Source organism: Perissodus microlepis, chromosome 5 (assembly GCF_051167445.1).
Source record: "Perissodus microlepis isolate ML-2025 ecotype Zambia chromosome 5, ASM5116744v1, whole genome shotgun sequence".
Lineage (NCBI taxonomy): Eukaryota > Metazoa > Chordata > Actinopteri > Cichliformes > Cichlidae > Perissodus > Perissodus microlepis.
This window is the reverse complement of record NC_140465.1, coordinates 262,088-281,214: the sequence shown is the minus strand read 5'-3', so window position 1 is coordinate 281,214 and position 19,127 is coordinate 262,088. Positions and strand designations below refer to the sequence as shown.

The 19,127-nt window shown below is 40.7% G+C and overlaps 1 protein-coding gene across 1 annotated transcript in view; it reads left to right on the top strand.

The window, feature by feature from the left end:
- Positions 1 to 3,557: 3,557 nt before the first annotated feature.
- plekha6 (pleckstrin homology domain containing, family A member 6) overlaps positions 3,558 to 19,127 on the top strand; it is a 58,708-nt gene continuing 43,138 nt past the window's right edge. Inside the window, exons 1-3 of the mRNA XM_084927303.1 lie at positions 3,558 to 3,628; positions 4,049 to 4,149; positions 16,749 to 16,864. The gene's annotated coding sequence lies outside the window, so the exon portion shown is untranslated. The remainder of the gene's footprint in view (positions 3,629 to 4,048; positions 4,150 to 16,748; positions 16,865 to 19,127) is intronic.

The window sequence follows — 19,127 nt, the reverse complement described above, 5'->3', positions numbered from 1 at the left end:
TTTTACCCCCTACTGATTGTGTGTCACCTCACCAGAGTGACTCAGGTACGTCCCTTAGACCAGCGGTCCCCAACCTTTTTTGCGCCACGGACCGGTTTATGCCCGACAATATTTTCACGGACCGGCCTTTAAGGTGTCGGGGATAAATACAACAAAATAAAACTAGTACCGGTACCGAAAAAAAGAAGATTTATTCATAACACACGTGAAAAGACCAAGGAAAACCGAGTTAACGATAAAAAACGATAACAAAATAACGCTGGAAACCGATAAAAACCCTGAAAACCATACATTCCACACCTGAGCCTCAACTCTCGCGGCCCGGTACCAAACGACTCACGGACCGGTACCGGTCCGAGGCCCGGGGGTTGAGGACCGCTGCCTTAGACGGTCCACTAGGACCACGCGTGGGATTCCACCAGAGCATTATAGGGAGATGGAGCATTAGCAGGGACTGCTAATATTTCAGTGTGGGAGGATGTCATCCAGGGAAGGACGGAAGTTGTTTTGCTTTGCTTGTGTTCTAATGTGAAGTGTGTTTATTTATTTTTTATATTGCATGTTTTGGTTACATCTGTCAATTTGTCCTGGAGAGACTCCGCCCTTTTCCCGTTTTACTAATTTGACACACCTGAGAGGAAAGGAGCGGGCGATGATTTACAGAGAGTGCTGAGTGACACAGAAAAGGCTGGTGGAGGTTGGCGTTGTGGGAAACGAGGAGACGACGCCAGCGAGCAGGGATCGGAGCGAGTGGTCCCTCAGCTGGAGTTATTGGAGGCCAGATCACGCTTCTGTGGGGAACTAGAGGCGGCGAGACAGTGTTCTACCTCCACAGCGAGACTGGTCGGTGCCGATTGGCGTGTTCAAGGAAGCGGCGGGCAGAGTTAAGAGCTCTGCCCACCCGGGCGCGCCGGAGCGGAGAATACGGACAGGAAGGCGAGGATATTTATTTTTTTAGTGACTTTTATATCGTGGCGGACGCCACTGGGTTTTAATGTTGTGTTTTATTAATGTTTATTGCGTTGTTCCCTGGCCAGGGTTGTTTTAATGCATTTTACATTTTAACTGTTTAAATATAATAAATTATATTTTAGTCATACAGTTTTTCATTTAGTGCATTCCCTTGTCTACTCCACTGCTCCGTCCGTTTTGAGGAAGGTTTCCCTCCTTTAATAACACTTGCACTAAAATCACCTTCACTCCGTTACATAACCCATTTTATTGTGCAATGTGGAAGGCGATTGAGATGTCTCTCTTGGACACACCAATCCAGTCTGGGCTTGGTCACAAAGCTTCTGACTTGGACGATATTTTGACAACCAGCCTATGGGTCAATTTGACATTAAAAATATGGAGGGGAGTGGTTGAGCAGGCACAACGTCAAGAGGAGATAAAACTTCTGAGGTGGCCAGCATATGACCCTGAATTTTTACCTGCCTCCCATGATAGCAGATTTAGATAATGGGCATGGCATGGTAATACTTCTGTGTGTACATATGTCTGTGAAGGTTCTCAGTCATCCAGGTCATCGTAGTCAAAGGAGCTTGCAAAGAAAAGCTTCTGGACTTCTTTAAGTTGCTTGAAGACGTTTCACCTCTCATCCGAGAAGCTTCTTCAGTTCTAAGGTCAAATGGTGGGGAGTCCCAGATATAAACCTAGTGGGAGTATCCCCCCGCAGAGGGACAAAAGGACCCCCTGATGATCCTCTAATCGCCTGAGCCAAGGTGTGAAACTGGGTGTGGTTCCAATCAGCCAGGGTTTCGGATGAGCTCGTTGTGAAACCTGGCCCCACCTTATCATGTGAATTCCTGAGGTCAGATGGCCCAGGATGTGAGTGGGCGTTAAGGCGTCTGGGGAGGGCACTCCCCAAACCAGATAACACCCCACGTTTCTGTACTGATTACAGAAAGGTTAATGCTACATAGGTTACTAAGCTAGACCTCTCCGGAAAATTATAAAGGTATGATTAGATGATGTTCGTCAACTGTGAAAACCAGCCTTCCCTGACACCACTTACTGAACCCGCTGCTCCACTCCTCCCCTGCAGCAGAGCTCCCAATCACACTGCAGTCAGTTTTTAGTTTATTCTGGTTTACCTATTTCTGCTCATGTTTTTGTCATCTGCCATAATAAACTACACACTCTTTGTTAAAGTCCACATTTGGGTCATCTCAAAAGAAAACCACACAGTCTGCCACTGCTGTTTGTCCTTGTGTTCCTGCTCCCAGGATAGCTAAGGCCCAGCCATTCCCTGCAACTGTATCAGTTTCTCGGGTGAGGGTGGCTAGGACGGCTTTGTCAACAAAGATGTGTTTATTTACTTCAGTGACCCCATTCCCAGATGGCCAAATCCCTACACTCTGAGCATCTCTGTGGGACTGAAATGCGTTCTGTGGAGGAAACAAAGAAGTCCTTTAAAAATGTTGGTATATTTGGCTGATCCCGAATGCTCCTATGCCGTTCTGCTCCTCTCATCACCCAACTAAGTGACTCACTACTCGTATGAAATAAGAAGACCATATGGCTGCGAATCTGATGATACATTTACAAAAACATCAACATAGGTTTGACCTAGGCTGCAAACCAAGTCAAGGAAACAGTCCTCTTGCCTACCAAAAATCCCAATGTACAGACACTAAAGTATAATGACCTTACCAATGGTGGAGTAGAAACGAGTCCAGCCTCTTCCCAGGAGACTAGTTCCAGAAACAAGACTGTGTATTGATGTGGTCCTACCTTTATTTCCATGGTACCTCTCAACCTCACATAAAAGTTCTGGCTTCTTCCTTTACTAACATTAATGTTAATTATTGTCTGTGTGATTTTAAAAATACTATACCATATAGTAAAATGTCCCAGAGAAATTCTGGGACTATTTAGTTTAACGTTGTAAAATGTTTTCATTCATTTATTTTGTGCACTGCACCGTTTTTGCATTCATTGTGTTTTCTGTTCAAATAGTTTTGCTTTTTCAGTCTTATCGACCACTACTGCCATGTACTTTTTCAATAGTAATATTCCAAATAGAACAAAGTATTTTATTCTATTTGTATAGTACTTTTTATATTGTATATAGTATTTTATTCTAGTTTGTATAGTTATTCTATTCTACTGTTTTTTTCCCCTTTTTTTCTTAATTTTTACTGCTCTTAACTTGTACTTTCTGCCATGACCAAAAGATTTCCCACACGTGGGATTAGGTTTATCTTGTTTTATGGCTCCAGTCTATAAATATAATAAATCAATACATTTTTCACATATGCATGGGAGCAATGAGCAGAATTGGAGAAGCGCTCAAACATGCAAGGACATGCGTTGCTTGAGTCTCATTGGTGCAGGCAAGCAGCAGGTTCAGCTGGCTGGGCTTAGATTCTTGCAACACTTAGTCACATGGGCTGATGATTATCTCACACAAATAGGCACACAGAGCAGGGATCTGTGTATTCTGTGATTGCACAAGCCCTTCCCCCTCCCTTTAGAGCTCTCTCCCTGTCGCTCCCTCCGTCTCTCTGCTTCCCTGCCCTTTTCTGTTGTCTCTATTTTTCTCTGTAGTGCACGCCTACACGTAAAGGCACACACTCAGCCAAAGCAAAATTGTCGGTGCGCAGCTACATTTGCGATTTAAGAGGTAGGAAAACACTGATTATTTTTCAAACTACTTCAATTTTCATGTGTTTTATTCTTTAGTCAGTGCTGGTACGCCCCTTCTACAATACGCATGTTTATCTCCACTGGATACCTTTGTGTATGTGTGAGGAAGAATGTCTGTGCCTTTGTCACTGCATATCACAGGCTTGTTCAGACCATTATGGACCTATATTGTGGGAAACTTTCAATGTGGAAGCTGAGAGGATTGCTGGGTGTCCTAGAAGAGCAGTTCTTATTCCAGTCATGTTTGGGCTAGACATTCCTGCTTCCTTTTATTGTTTCTTAATCCTGCCAATTTTTACTAACCCAAGCTGTAATTGCTATTTCTCTCACATATTTGTAGCACTACTCACGTGTAATATTCTGGATATTTTTACATTTTTAATTTTTTTAATCACAGATGACAAAGAGGATACAGTGTTAGGGAGTCTGCCCCTGCTCAGTTTCCAGATTGGAGGAGTAGAGCTTTCAGAAAACATCACCTGCAAATTTGCCTTTAAGGTCAGTAACTGAACATTACAAAAGGTTCATATGTAGTTGCTTGTTATGGAAGAAATACATTGTGTATTGAACAGCATAGATCTATTAAATGACTTTGGAATGTGCAATTGTTGCAATAAATGCATTGGTTCTTATATAATGCTTTTCCATCTTAGCAGTCAAAGCACTTTATTTAATTCGCTTCACTCTCCCATTCATACATGAGTATGTATTTTCTATGTAAGTGCTTATAGCTAACTTTCACACTCCAACAGATGCATCCAAGAGCAACTTAGTTAGTAGGTTAGTATTCTGGTAATCGCCAATCTTCTGATTAGCAGATGACCTGCTCTACCTCCTGAGCTAAAGCCACTTCTGTAGTCTTTAGTCTGTAGCTTAGTGGAAAGCAAATATGACTTGGTTCTTCGTATTAGTGTACTTTGCCTTAACTTATACAACTGATTAATGAAGGTCTTTAGAAAGGTTCTCTTTAGCACAAGGTGATTTTTATAATGAAATAGGCAGCTGTTATAATATTCCATATAGTGGGATGGTTGTTACCTGTTCTCCTGAGTGATAACAGTTCCTCACAGAACAGCTGTTTTAACCCCTGAGCTCCCTTGTGCAACAAAACGTCTCATTGAAAAAATTGGGATTTGCTAATGTTGGAACTTTGTTGTTGTTTTTTTGTTTTTGTCTTTTTGCCTTGGTGTAGTGAAGGATGTTGATTTGGTACTGGCTAATAAAAATTTAATAGCCTTGGGCTGAGGCAACGTTTACATCATAGTGAAAGATTTATGCTTTATTTTCATTTAAAGAAAAGACCTGGGATTAGAACAATGGATTATTATTAAAATATATTCAGTTATTTTAAATGGACTGATTCTTATATAGCGCTTTTCTACTCTCCCGGAGTACTCGAAACGCTCTATACAACATGCCTCATTCACCCATTCACTTCTAAACACAAGTGCAAACTAATCTACATTCACATGCATTCACACTCCAATGAATGCATCGGAGGGCAACTTGGGGTTAGTATCTTTCCCAAGAATATTTGACATGTAGACTGGGGAAGCCAAGGATCGAACCACCGACCTTCCAATCAGTAGCTGATGTGCTCTACCAGTTGAGCCACCACACCCCATTTTAGTCTTTAGTATATTATGTTTGCCTTTTATTTTCAGCTTTTACTGCAATCACTGTTTTCTTTTTCACTTTTCAGTAGATCTAGGCTTTTCTGTCACTCTTTCTCTTGACTAGTGCAAACTCTGGCTCAAAGTCCAGTTTATGTACCCACTGTGTACACACACACAAACAAAAGCCCATGTAGGTTGTTTACTGAGTGGAGACAGACTGCTTTTTTTCTTCTTCTAAAGAACATGAACTGAAAAACCTTTTTTTTTTATTCATTGTTGTTACAGTACTTAGTACTCTTGTCTAGGGCTGGGTATCGTCACTGATTTCTAGAATCGATTCAATTCCGATTCACAAGGTCCCGAATCGATTCGATCCACGATTCGATTTAATTCGATTCGATTCGATTCAATTCGATTTGAATCTGGGAAATTTTGACAGCCAGAAATATTATAATTCAGATCAGTACATTTACATATTTTTGTATCTATAAAAAGGAAGCTGACACACGCAAGACTTTATCAAAGGTGTGAGCGTCACAGCAGATGCCTTTGTGTCAAAGTAGCTGGGGATAAAACACAGAAAAACATGAAGGTGATTTTTCCTGGCCTGGGATTTTATAAAAATATTCTGCAGTACAAACGAAAAAAAACAGTGACCGAGAGCACTGTAAACAATGGTAGACTTGTGCGTAACAAGCAAGCGAATAATGAAGAAAACAGATTTTTAGACGGGAAACTGTTCTAGAGAGAGAGGGGGGGGGGAGAGAGAGAGAGAGAGAGAGCTGTGCATCGTGGTCGAAGCAAAACAGTAAAAGTAAGAGTGAATACATGACGATGTTTATGTGAAGCGTAGTTTGGATCTTCTTTTGCTTCTGGTTCGGTCAATATTGTTTGGAGAGACATCAAACTAACAGCTTTAGAATCCGCGCATAAAGGGAACACAAAGCGCGGAGCCGCCGACAGGTCAGAATCAGCGAGCTGTCGGCTTTCAGCCCCGACTGTGAGAAAGGCGACATCTAACTGATTCTGATCCGCGGGTTGCGCTGTGTGTTTAAGTCTTTGTGCAGAATCTGTGTTCCTGCTCTCATTTACTGTCTTAGCTGTGTGGTGGTTGTTGAAATTTTGTGAGATTTCACCAGAGATTCTGGCATTTCGGGCAAAATAAATTTATATTAAAAAATCAATTCAGGATTTTAATGAATCGATTTTACGTTATCCAAGCCAGAATCGATTTTAATCGATAAATCAATTATAAAAACTCACCCCTACTCTTGTCTCTTTTCCTCATAACTAAGGTATTTGGTTTTGGGTGTACAGAGACCATACAGTTACATAATAGCAGGTCCATCAGTGAGTGGTGTACTAGACCAGTTAAGTCAAACTGTGTTTTTTTATGTCTTGTTAATCCTGTTGCAAAGTGTTAAAACGTTAAAACGAACACAGATAATTGCAACTCTTGTTTTCACATTTACAGAAGCATGCGGGAGGTCATTGCTGACCATTTTCAGTGTAGCAAGATTTTTTTCCTTGCTAATAACAAAAATAGATTGGTGAATATGTAATAAAATCTTTCTGTTAAGTTCAGAAAAGTGGTCATTTTGAAACCATGAACATGCACACCAAAATTTCAGGTCCTTCATTGTGTAGTTTTTATGATATAGCTGCATCTGGCTGGGTATGTGTTTATGTATGAGACAGATAATCAAGGCATTTCAGTATTTTATCAGCATGGTTCAAATATCAGCTCAACTAGCAAGCTATTGAAACCGGTTTTATCAGCAGATTTACCACCTTCCTGTACAGTGGTGTGGGTTAACCTAGGGTACATTTAAGGGTTTCAGTAAAGTTGACAAATGTGCAACTAAAAGTTATGTTTCATCTTAGTGTTCAAGCCAAACCAAAATTATTATATTTTAATAGAAATATTTAATCAAATGTCAAAGCACTTTATACAACTTGCCTCATTCAGCCAAGCACTTCCTTCTACTGAAGTGCTTTCTATCTAATATTCATACATCAGAGGGTAACTTAGTATTAGTATTTTGTCCATGGATATTTGACATGCAGACTGGAGCAGCCATGGATCAAAACCGCCAGCCTTTCAATTAGGGAAGGATCTGCGCTACTATCCGAGTTACAGCCACCTGAGAAGAACTCAAGGTTCTATATCATGTCAATTTCTCCTTTATGGCAAATAAGGCTGGCTTGTCAGATTTATTCACAATACCAGCTATTGTGCTAGATTTATCTGAAAGTCTTATGCTGTGGGACTGCATATGACTGACACTTTCTTTTTACTATTCTTAAAGTTAAACTAAGGAGGCAGAAATAGGAGTGGGTTTTAAAAAACGATTTTCCCAAGTCAAATTAATTTTATCTTAAATAAAGCAATATCGATTCATTAAATCTCAAATCGATTTTTTAAATATAAATGGATTTTGCCAGAAATGCCAGAATCTCAGGTTAAAGCTCACAAAACTATTTTAATGACCACTAAACAGCTAAAACAGTAAATGAGAGCAGTTACACAGATTCAGCACAAAGATGTAAACACAGAGCATTGTTCACCCGATGGCACATACGCAGGCATGCCATCTGAGCTGAAAGCCAACATCTAACAGATTCTAAAGATGCAGGTTTCATCCCCAAAGTTCACTGAATCAGCAGCAAAAGAAGATCCAAATTATGCTTCACGTTTGATAAAAATTGTCATGAATTCCCTCCACCACAATAAAAATCACACTTCCTGCACAGCTCTCTCTCAGTGTACTCTACGCATCTGCATGCATCTATCCATCCACCCATTTTCTTACATTTATCTGAGTCACAGGGGCAGTTGTCACAGCAAGGATACCCAGATCTCTCTCTTGCCACCTCCTCCAGCTTATCTGGGGAAACATGAGGTGTTCCTGGGCCAGCTGATTTGTCCAGTGTCCTGGGTCTGCCCCAAGGCCTCCTCCTAATGGCACATGCCTCAAACACCTCACCTTGTCAGATGCCCAAATCACTGAATCGCTTTGGCCCCAGTCCATCTGACAATCTCATGCCTCGTGAGCAAGACTCTGATATACTTAAACTCCTCCACTGGGGCAGTCACTTGTCCCTGACCTGAAGTAGAGACTCCACCCTTTTCTGGCTGAGGACCATAGCTTCCGACTTGGATGTTCTCATTCTTATATCTGCTGTTTCACACTCAGCTAAGAACCACTCCAGTGTGAGCTAAAGGCCACTGCCTGATAAGACCAACAGAACCATACAGAATAATCTGAAAAAATAAGAGATGCAATTCTATGGCCACTAAAATGGTAGCCTTTTGCCACCTGGCTATGAGTAGAAATTCTATCCATAAAAACACAGAGCAAAATTGGTCACAAAGGGAAGCCCAGGCAGAGTCCAACCCGCACTGGGAATGAGTCTGATTTTCTAGTTCAAAGGTGGGGCCCAGTAACCCTACTCCAGGATACACTTGCTTTTTTCTCTCACAAAGGGGTTGACTGAATTGCTCTTTGTCTAGCCCCTCTTCCAGGACCAGTTTGCTTTGGGAGACCCTGTCAGGGGGCGACTGTGATGAATGTACAGTAAATGTCCTGGTGGTGCGGGACCCAAATGCGGGACTTAAACGAAACAGGATAAATTCAAAGAAGCAGCTATATTGCTGTGAAAAAATCCAAATGAAACATAGAAGGGAAATAAAAACTAAATCTGAAAACTAGAACTAAGACTAGGAACAAACTCAGAAATAACCTGGAGGACAGGAAACATACACAGGAACATGGGATGATGTGTCAACAGGCAAATGAAAACAGGACTAAATATACAGAGGATAACAAGGGAATGAGAAACAGGAGGGAAACACAGCTGGAGCTAATCTGTCATAACAAGACAAAGAGGAAGCAAAACTGAGTAAACTAAACATAGGGCAAGGGACTATCAAAGTAAAATAGGAAACATGAGTCACACACTAAGACACGGGACTTGATACTGGGACCAGGGAAGAATAAGATCAGATAAACCTTTATTAGTCCCACACGTGGGAAATTTTTTGGTCACAGCAGAAAGTACATGTTAAGAGCAGTAAAAATTAAGAAAAAAAGAAAAAAACAGAGTAGAATAAGATAAGATAGAATAACATGCTATACAAAAAGAATAAAATACTTTGCTCTATTGGGAAAATTGCACTTGGTACTGTTGCACATTAGGGAGACAGGGTGAAAGTTATCATTGTGTTTTGGATGTGTGTGTGTGTGTGTGTTTGCGCGTGCCTGTGGTCATCTGCAGAGAACATGTTGTAGAGTCTGACAGCAGTATGAAGGAAAGACCTGTGGAGTCTCTCAGTCCCACATCGTGGGTGCCGCAGCCACTGAAGGAGCTGCTCAGTGCTGTCAGAGTCTCCTGCATGGGGTGGGAGATGTTGTCCAACAGGGATGACAGCTTAGCCACCATTCTCCTGTCACTCACCACCTCCACTGGGTCCAGAGGGCATCCAAGAACAGAGCTGGCCCTGTGGATCAGCCTGTTCAGTCTCTTCCTTTCCCCGGCAGAGATGCTGCTGCCCCAGCAGACCACACCGTAAAAGATGGCTGAGGCCACCACAGAGTCATAGAAGGTCTTCAGGAGTGGGCCCTTCACTCCAAAAGACCTGAGTCTCCACAGCAGGTACAGCCTGCTCTGCCCTGTCCTGTAGAGGGCGTCTGAATTATGAGTCAGTCCAGTTTATTGTTCAGATGAACACCAAGGTACCTGTAACTGTCCACAGTCTCAATGTCCATACCTTGGATGTTCAGTGGTTGCAGTGGAGGATGTTTGTGCCTGTGGAAGTCTACCACCAGCTCCTTATTTTTATTAGTGTTGATCTGGAGGTAGTCCTGCTGGCACCAGTCCACAAAGTCACGGGTCAGTTCTCTGTACTCCTTGTCGTCCCCTATCAGTGATGAGGCCGACTATTGCAGAGTCATCAGAGAACTTCTGCAGGAAGCACTGGGTGGAGTTGTGGGAGAAATCTGCAGTGTAGGTGGTGAAGAGGAACGGAGCAAGAACCGTTCCCTGTGGGGCCCCCGTACTGCAGACGACCCTGTCCTACACACAGCCCTGAGTTCTCACATACCCCTTTGAGGTCCACACCAAGAAAAAAACGCAATGGAAATTTTTTTTGTTTGCATTTCTTAATGACTTGGGTGAATAATAACCACAATCAATATTTTTTTTCAATAGACCCTGTAGTTTTTAAATTATTGATCTCTACCAAATGGTTGAGATTTCACTTAATGGTAAAAGTATGAAATGAAATAATGCAAATACAAGTACAGTAGATAATACAGTTGAAAAAATCTAATAAAGGGCCAAATTATAATTAAATTAATAACAAAAACTATCCAGGGCATTTGATACAGTTTATTTCTAGTAGCATGCCAGTGAATATTGCTGTATTCATTCCATCAAAGGCAAGTATTATATCACCAACAAAATACATATTTTTTTAATCTGCAAATGTGAAAAATGTGCAACAGCACAAAATACTCACATTCAGGCCACTTCTAAATGAATGCTACTGTGCAAAATCATTTTTGTTTTTATAAAAATAAAATAAAAACAGTGCAAATCGAGCACATCTGCTTGTGGTTTTGGTCGTTGGGGTCGTAGGGTGTAGCATTTATTCTGTGGTCTTGAAGAGCTGAATCATGGTTGTCTAACTCTAGATGCTGGCTTGTTAACTTGGTTCAGACACAGCCAGGTGGAAACCTTTTGAGAGTTGCGGTTTCTGATCCAGTAGGGCACAGTCCCTCTTGTAGACCAGGTATTCAAGTCAAGGATGTATCCGAACCGTGGAATTTGCCATCTCCTTAACTTGTTAATTATATCTTATTCTGTGACTTAACTTTCTGTTTATTTTAATCTTTGTGTACAGCACTTTGTGACGGCCTGTCCATGAAAAGCACTTAATAAATAAACTTTACTTACTTACTTACTATAACTTGTCTTATACAGGTGTAATAGCATATCAGAAAGCTTAATTCCCCCCATATGTTAATTATATACAGGGATGAGTGATGGGCATGGGATGGTGATCTTTGCATTGGTCTCTTTGCTGTTAAAAGCACTGGAGAAATCCAAGAATATGATTCTCACAGTGCTCCCAGCGGGCTCTAAGTGAGAGAGGGAACAATGTAGGAGATGAATGAAAGCATCATCCACTCCAGTGCCAGGCTGGAAAGCGAACTGAAGTGGGTCCAGTGATGAGCTCACCAGGGCCAGAAGCTGTAACAGGACCAGCTGCTTCAGGGTCTTCAAGAGGTGGAATGTCAGAGCCACCGGCCTGTAGCTGTTGAGGTCCTTGAGGCGTGAGGTCTTTGGCACTGGTACAACACAGGAGGTTTTCCAGAGCTGTGGGACTCTCCCCAGCCTCAGCCTCCGGTTGAGGAGGTGCTCCATCACCCCACACAGTTGTCTGCGCAGGACCTGAGGACCCTTGAGCTGATGCCATCTGGACCCGCTGCCTTCTTGGCTTTGATCCTCCTCAGTTCCCTCCTAACCTGGGTAGTTGAGAGAGACAGGCAGGAACCTTGTGCAGGATGTGTACTGGGTGCTGTGGTTGGGGATGGGGAGTAGTGACCGTGGTGAGTGGAGGAGGTGTGAAGTGGCTGAGGTTTCAGAGGTGGAACAGCAGCAGTGGGGGTGGGTGAGTCTGCAGCCGATGTTGGAGACTGCATCCTGGATGAATCAAACCTGTTAAAGAAAAGAGTCAGTTCATTTGTCCGCCTCACATCCCCCACAGGCAGAGAGTTTTGATCTTTGTGGCCCGAGATGGTTCTAAGACCTCTCCAGACTTTACTGACATTATTCTGCTGAAGCTGGTTCTCCATCTTCAACAGACTTAAGAACATAGCTGACTGGGGAAACAGAAAGAAAACACGGAAAACAGATACCGGAGATAAACGAACATGAAGACAAGCGAGACTAGATATGAAATGTAGGATACAGGGGAAGCACAGTAACAGAAACGTAGGGATTAGAATCTATCAATATAATCTGAGCAGAATAATTAAACAACTAGAAATCCAAATGATTAAAGTAGAAACCTAAACAATACCAGTAAAAGCCTAAGGAACAGAAACACTGGATCATAGACCCAGTACCATGACAGTAAAGGACTGTGTTGGACTGGTCCACAGTGGCTGTGGTGTTCATAGTCAGTGTGAGGTTATATCAAGTGTAGCTCAGATGTATTCGAATTTAAACTGAACATGCTTAGATTTATTCACAGAATTCAATACTGTTTATTCTGTCTAGTAAAAACACAGTATAAACAGTATATTGTAAGTGTAGGGAATGGAATTGAGCTAAGCTGCTTTTATCTTATTGAATTCAGTTCCACTAAGAGCAGTAAACCTTTAAGTAGTTTCATGATCACAGTTGATCCATTGATCATAGGCTGTGAACAAAAGAAAATCCATTTGAACTCACAAAAGAAATTATTTTTATTTGTGATCATTTCACCATACTGTGTCACTACAACCAAAGTGAAGATTTTCCCTCCCACTAAAACCACTTTATTGCCCTAACATATTAAGTTTCCTGTTCAGGTGTGGGGGCAAAGTAAAAAGAAAAGTTTGTATTCCCATGGACTAATACAGCATTAGGTTTATTTAGCTGTAGTTTTACTTTTACTGGAGTCTTTTTTCACGCAAGTATCTATGCTTCATCTTAAGTAAATAATTTCTGTACTTTTGCCACCCCTATCTTTAGGATTTGACAAAATAACTGTATCTAATATTCAATTCCTTTTTATGTAACATGAGTACACTTTCTGTTTCCGAATATTAGCTCTATTGCTACCCTGTCCAATATTCTCCTGCCCTTCTGATTTGTGGTGAAGTGCTACTATACTAGTATTAGTAATTGTAGTCAGAAGAGATTTGTACATTTCTTGTGAGCATTAGCTTACTTTGTCTATCACTCTTGTCAATATATAAATTCCTGCGCTCTCTCATAGTACAAGGGGTGGCTGTAGAGCAGGTCATCTACTGATCAGAAGGTTGGTGGTTCAATTCCTGGCTTCTCCTAGTCTGCATGCCAAATATCCTTGGGCAAGATACTAACCCCAAATTGCTCCCCGATGCATCCGTCGGAGTATGAATGTGTGTGTGAATGTCAGTTAGAAAGCACTTAGAAAATGTGCTGGTGTGAATGGGTGAAAGCACAAGTTGTGTAAAGCGCTTTGAGTGTTCAGAAGAGTAGAAAAGCACTATATAGGAACTAGTCCATTTACCATATTCCAGGAGCCTGTGTTTCATTTCAGCTGTGTTGTTGTGTATTGTAGACTATACTATTTTTACTGTTTATCATGCTACTGTAACAGAAAAATGTCCCTTGTTGGATCAGTAAAATATTTATTTAATGTGAATAGCATTCATTTGAATAACACTGACTACAATGAAAATTTAGCTGTAACCACAAAAAAGAAAGTTATTTTACTGCTTTTATAGGAGCTCAAACCCAACCCAAGGACGTACCAGGCTTAGAGCTGCACTGTGGTTTTAGTGTTTTTCAGAGTGTTCAGTGGTTAGGAATTTTTTTTTTTGTTTATTGAGCTTCATTTATGCAAGTAATGTACTTAGGTCAAAGGTGAAGGGCACAGGAATATTTTATAGATGCATTAACATTTTGTTATATAAAATACAAAAACAATTGCATCCATAAGTATTTGACCTGATTTTGCCTCTTATTAAAAAGTGCTGAAGTTTAATTACATTTTTTGTTTAATTCAGGTTCTTTTTTTTTCTACTTTTGAAGAGGTTTTATGTAGTGTGCTATTGTCTGCTTCATCTCTAGTTCACTGAAGCATATTATTGCCACCTTAGTATTTTCTTTATTGGCTTTGTTTTTCCTTTGTTTCTTCTCTATTTGTTCTTCCTTTCTTCCATCTTTAATTGTTTCTCACCTTTTGTTTATTTTTCAGTCTTAAGTTCCCAGTGAGGAAACGTGAAACTGGAAACCTTACTATGTTTTTGCTCTATTGTCATTCCATTTCTTATATCATCTTTTTAGCCTTTTCTTTTTTAATTTATTTAATTTTTTTCTGCTTCCCAATCTAATGCCTTTGCCTAAATGCATTTTCATTTTCATTTTGTGTTAGTTTTGGTAGTAAGTATAATAACAAATAGTATACAGTAGATTTAAAAAGTATACAATTATTGTAAGTAATATGTTCATGATTTAAGAAAGGAGCAAAGAATGGAGGAATCAGTAACTTCTTCTCCTTCTTTCATTTTCTGCTCTTTAGAAAGAAAGGACAACAAAGAAGGGTTATACATACACGTACATGCACACACATGCTCTGCCCCAACCTCTGTTGCTAGGTTACTGCTGCGTCTTAATATTCAGCCATTTCACACAGTTGCATCACCCCCTGTGAGTGCTGGAGGTGGAGTCTCATGATGTTCCACCGTGGAAGGAAATGACTCTTGTTTATGAGTGACATCATGTCCTCTATCTACATTAGAGGACATCTTCTCCACACACACACACACACACATACAAAGAGACATTGGTCACATTGTGTTTTCAGAGGCAGTATGCTTTAAAATTAGAACCGCAAATGAAAAGGAGGTATGAAAAATGTGTCCAACACTAAATCTGCATCCCAGAATTTAAATCGGACTGACAGATATGAGTTTCTTGAAATATGAGGAATTACCTGTGTAGCAAAAATGGATTGATTATGTCATTATTTGAAATAACTGCAGTACTAGATAAAGCAATTATTAATATTTGGTAGATATTTAAAGCATTGTGATCCATAGTGTGCACTATGGATCACAATGCTTTAAATATCTACCAAATATTATCTTTATCTTTATAAAATGCTGCACTATACTCTAGCTTCAACACACTGTGCAGTGTGTTGAAGCTAGAGTATAGTGCAGCATTTTATAAAGAGCAGTGACTGGTGGCTTTTGTCACAGCTAATCTTTTCCTCCCCTCTGTATTTTTTCCCTCCCACTTTCATCTACACACACAAGGGCTTTGTCTTTTTGTTTTATTTGGAAACGCAGTTGGTAACAACATTAATATCCCAAAAGTTGTTTCTGTTCATCTGGACGAAGCGTTTTCAGTGGGAGAAACATTTTGTCACTCATCCAAGTGACTTCTTCAGTTTCAGCTGACTGCAGGTTTCCAACATTATAAACATTACATTTGCATAATGACTGAAACCAGCCCACTGAATGATTCATGGTCTGGTAGGTCAGTTCTTGATCATTATTATGCAAATTGGCATGACCATTGATCAACAACAACTGATCAATGGCCATGAGTACCATTCACAGAGAGTTGGGAATGGGTGCAATCACAGCATTGTAAGATGGTGAACAATACAGCATTAATATTTTATGTCTTACTCTAATTTAGAACTTCCCTGCCTGCAAGGAATGCACTATTATCTCTGTTGCACTGAACTGCATGTCATTTTTTCAGTTATTACCTGCATGTCATCTCTATTCTTCATCCTGGTTTAGTTCATAAAGTTTCACTTTCACCTCAAGAGAACATGTAAGGATTCTGGCATGCTACTTAGCAAAGCTAATCAGAAACTATACCCAGGATAATACTGAGCTATTAGCACTTTGGACTAGTTTGCATTCTAATTTTATTGTTAAACGAAACCACACTCTGGGAATATGGTGGCACCACTAACCCACGAGCGTTTCAGAATAAAAAAAGAAAAAAAAACTTTATTTTATTTTATAATTTATAAAAGCCAGCTACCAATACTAATGTGCTTTTATTATTAAATATATTATTACATTTATAGAAAAATAATAAGTGTCAAAATTACTGCCTGCAGGATAGCAGTCATAGTTTGTGTCACAATCTGGTTGTAGGAACTCAGGCGTTAGATGTCTCCAAAAAAACAGTTTATTTACAGCACCAGTGCACAGTATATCCAGTGAAGGGAATCCAAAACTCCAGGGAATCACAGGGTAGCTCTCTCACACTCGCTCACGTCTTCTTGCCCACACTCACACACGTTCACACGGCAGGGAGGTCACAGGTCCGGGGAGGAAGGTCTGAAGCAGAAGAGAAGGGAAGTCACAAACTAATCACGATTCTCAAATTACTAAGCACAAGTTCACAGGAGCTGCGAGAAACACTAACATCAGTAGTACAATCATCCAGCGACGAGAGGAATTGTGTTCCAGCCTCAAATAGTGCTCCCGGTGATGTCAGGTGATTGTTGTCAGGTGTGTGGGCCAAGGGCGGGAGCCCACAGTGAGCTCCGCCCAGGCAGAGAGGGAGAGAGAGAGAGAGAGAACCAAAACAGCACATGTAGCTTCGTGGGGCCGGCCGGGCAGGCACGGAGACCATGACAGTTTGAGACTGAGTTGAATGTGTTGCATCTCTTTGTTTCACTCTGCAGGTGTGGAAGGAAGAGGAGAAAAGTGAAAAAGGCAATTTAAAGCGTTTATTTGATTTTGCATTCAGGTGGAGCATGTCGGGACCAGGACATACTATTTCAGCACAGACAGCTATGCAGAACAGGAAGAGTGGATCAGAGCCCTGAGTGATGCTGCTGAGGTCAATAGTCAACCAAGAAACAGGTGTTGTTCACACACACACATGCATGGAGCTATAAAGAGATTGAAAATGTGACGTCATTTCGGGGTAAAACCGCAAAGGATTGTGGGTACGAGTGGCAAGCGGTACTAGCACACGCAGGCTTTCACGTGAAAACAGTTACACAGCCATAAAAAGAAACACAAAGAATGGCAAGAAGCTGTTGTATTATAAACTGCAATAGCCGGTCGCATAACACTCACGGGAAGCGTCGTGGAAGAGAAATTGTTTAAGCCATGTTTCCGAAGTAACAAAGAGCCGACGGATGGCCTGGATTGCAGCCATTCGAAGACCAACTATAACGTCCCAGAACACTCCAGCTCACATGTTAGTCTGCTCAAAGCATTTCCACAAAGGTAAGTCTTCTGTTGTAGTTATTACGTATTTTATCATAACATAATTGTTGATGTAGGTTACAATCAAGTCTTATATTGATTTGAATTGAATTCATTGCGCTATGCTGCTTTGTTCACTGTGGCTTTGCGGGCTATTATTTCTTGTGTTTGGTAGGAAAACCAGCCTACAAAATGCTGGAATGAGATCCAGACTGGGCCCCCTCTATCAACCTGGGTCATACCGAGTTTAAAGCTGCTACCACAGTGAGATTTGAGAGAGAGAGAGAGCAATATCAAAACAGCCACGAAAAGTCCCACATATATGTGCCCAAGTGTTGTATTGAAGCAATCAAGTGATGAATAACTGTTTTCCAGTATGTTGTTTTGCAATGGGTTATTTTTGTTGCATTGTTGATTTGTTTTTCACCGAAGCAGCTAATAAAGCGTGATGGAATACAATTTTGCCTCTTTCTTGTAAGATTCTATAATAGAACGAAACAATAATGCCAGTTACAAATAAAGACAATAATTGAATGAATTACAAAACACAAATTTTATTTCTAATAGATCTGAAAATGTTGTGTAACACTACAACCTGAAACGACAACTAGATTGCGTTGACCTGTACAGGAGATAAAGGGGGAAAAAATTAACAACAGCTGTGAAATGGAATAGTCCAAATCACCAAAGTAAGTGAGTGAGTAAGTAAGTGAGTGTATGCACTCACACTTAGGACCATATAATAATAAATATCTGCGTGATGAAAGTTGGGCAGCACGCTAACGTCCTTACTCCACTCTGTATGCTTGTATGGGTCTGACCCTTTCACTCCTTTGATTTTTTTCCTCGTACTTTTTTTTGCCTTTTCGTCACGTCTGTCTTTGTACGGAGCTGCCGTGTTCTCCTTCGTTTTGTACATAACTGTTTTGGGGGCAAATAAAATGCAAGTAGGGGTTAAAACCGCAGAAATAACGATTACCGGTGCTGGAAATGCTAGCGCTTGATGCAGTGTTTTGATTTTGTTGCCACTCATACCCACAATGCAATGTGCGAAAGTCACGTGGTCTGTCAATCTCTATACATGCACTTGAAAATATATTCAGCCATAGTCTATTGGGCCAATTCATTTGACCCTATCCAGATGTCCAGTCAGATTGGTGTGAATGCAAGCCAGGCAAGAGATAAATGGAAAATTTGGATCATGTTGTTATTTTGCATGAAAAGAGCAGAAATGTACAAAAGGTCAACTTATCCCCAAGGCCATAGCCAGGGCATAATTGTAACCACATAGCAGATCCATTTTTATCAGCAAATACAGACTCCTTTCCTAAAACCAGTGAATTGACAACTTGGTTATTGATCGTATACGCAATCTCTATCAGTCCTAACTACAGTACAAGGGCCAAGGCTGTGAATTACTACAGAATAAATAGTGACAGTGGCAGAGTTGAGTGGCACAATTTGACATGAAATGAAAAGAATATTTTAATGATGCAACTTAGCAGGTGAATAGACTTATGTGGCTCAGAAAATGAATGTTTTTGATCATACATTACAAGATCTGAGTGAGTATTTGTTCTGTGTCTGTGTTAGCTTGCCATCACCAGTGTGTGAATGTGTGCATGAATGGGCGGATGACTGGATGTGCAAAGCGCTTTGGGGTCCTTAGGGACTAGTAAAGCGCTATACAAATACAGGCCATTTACCATTACACAATTTAGAAATGTTGATGTCACAGATCACTTTCATATTTTAAAGATTGATCCAGCCATCCATTATCTTCCCCTTATCAGGGTCACGGAGAGAGGCAGGGTACATCCTGGACAGATTACCAGCTTAATGCTAATACTGATTAAATGCAGAGAGGTGTATAAACACATAGTGAGTGGAACAGGTGACTGAAGAAGAAATA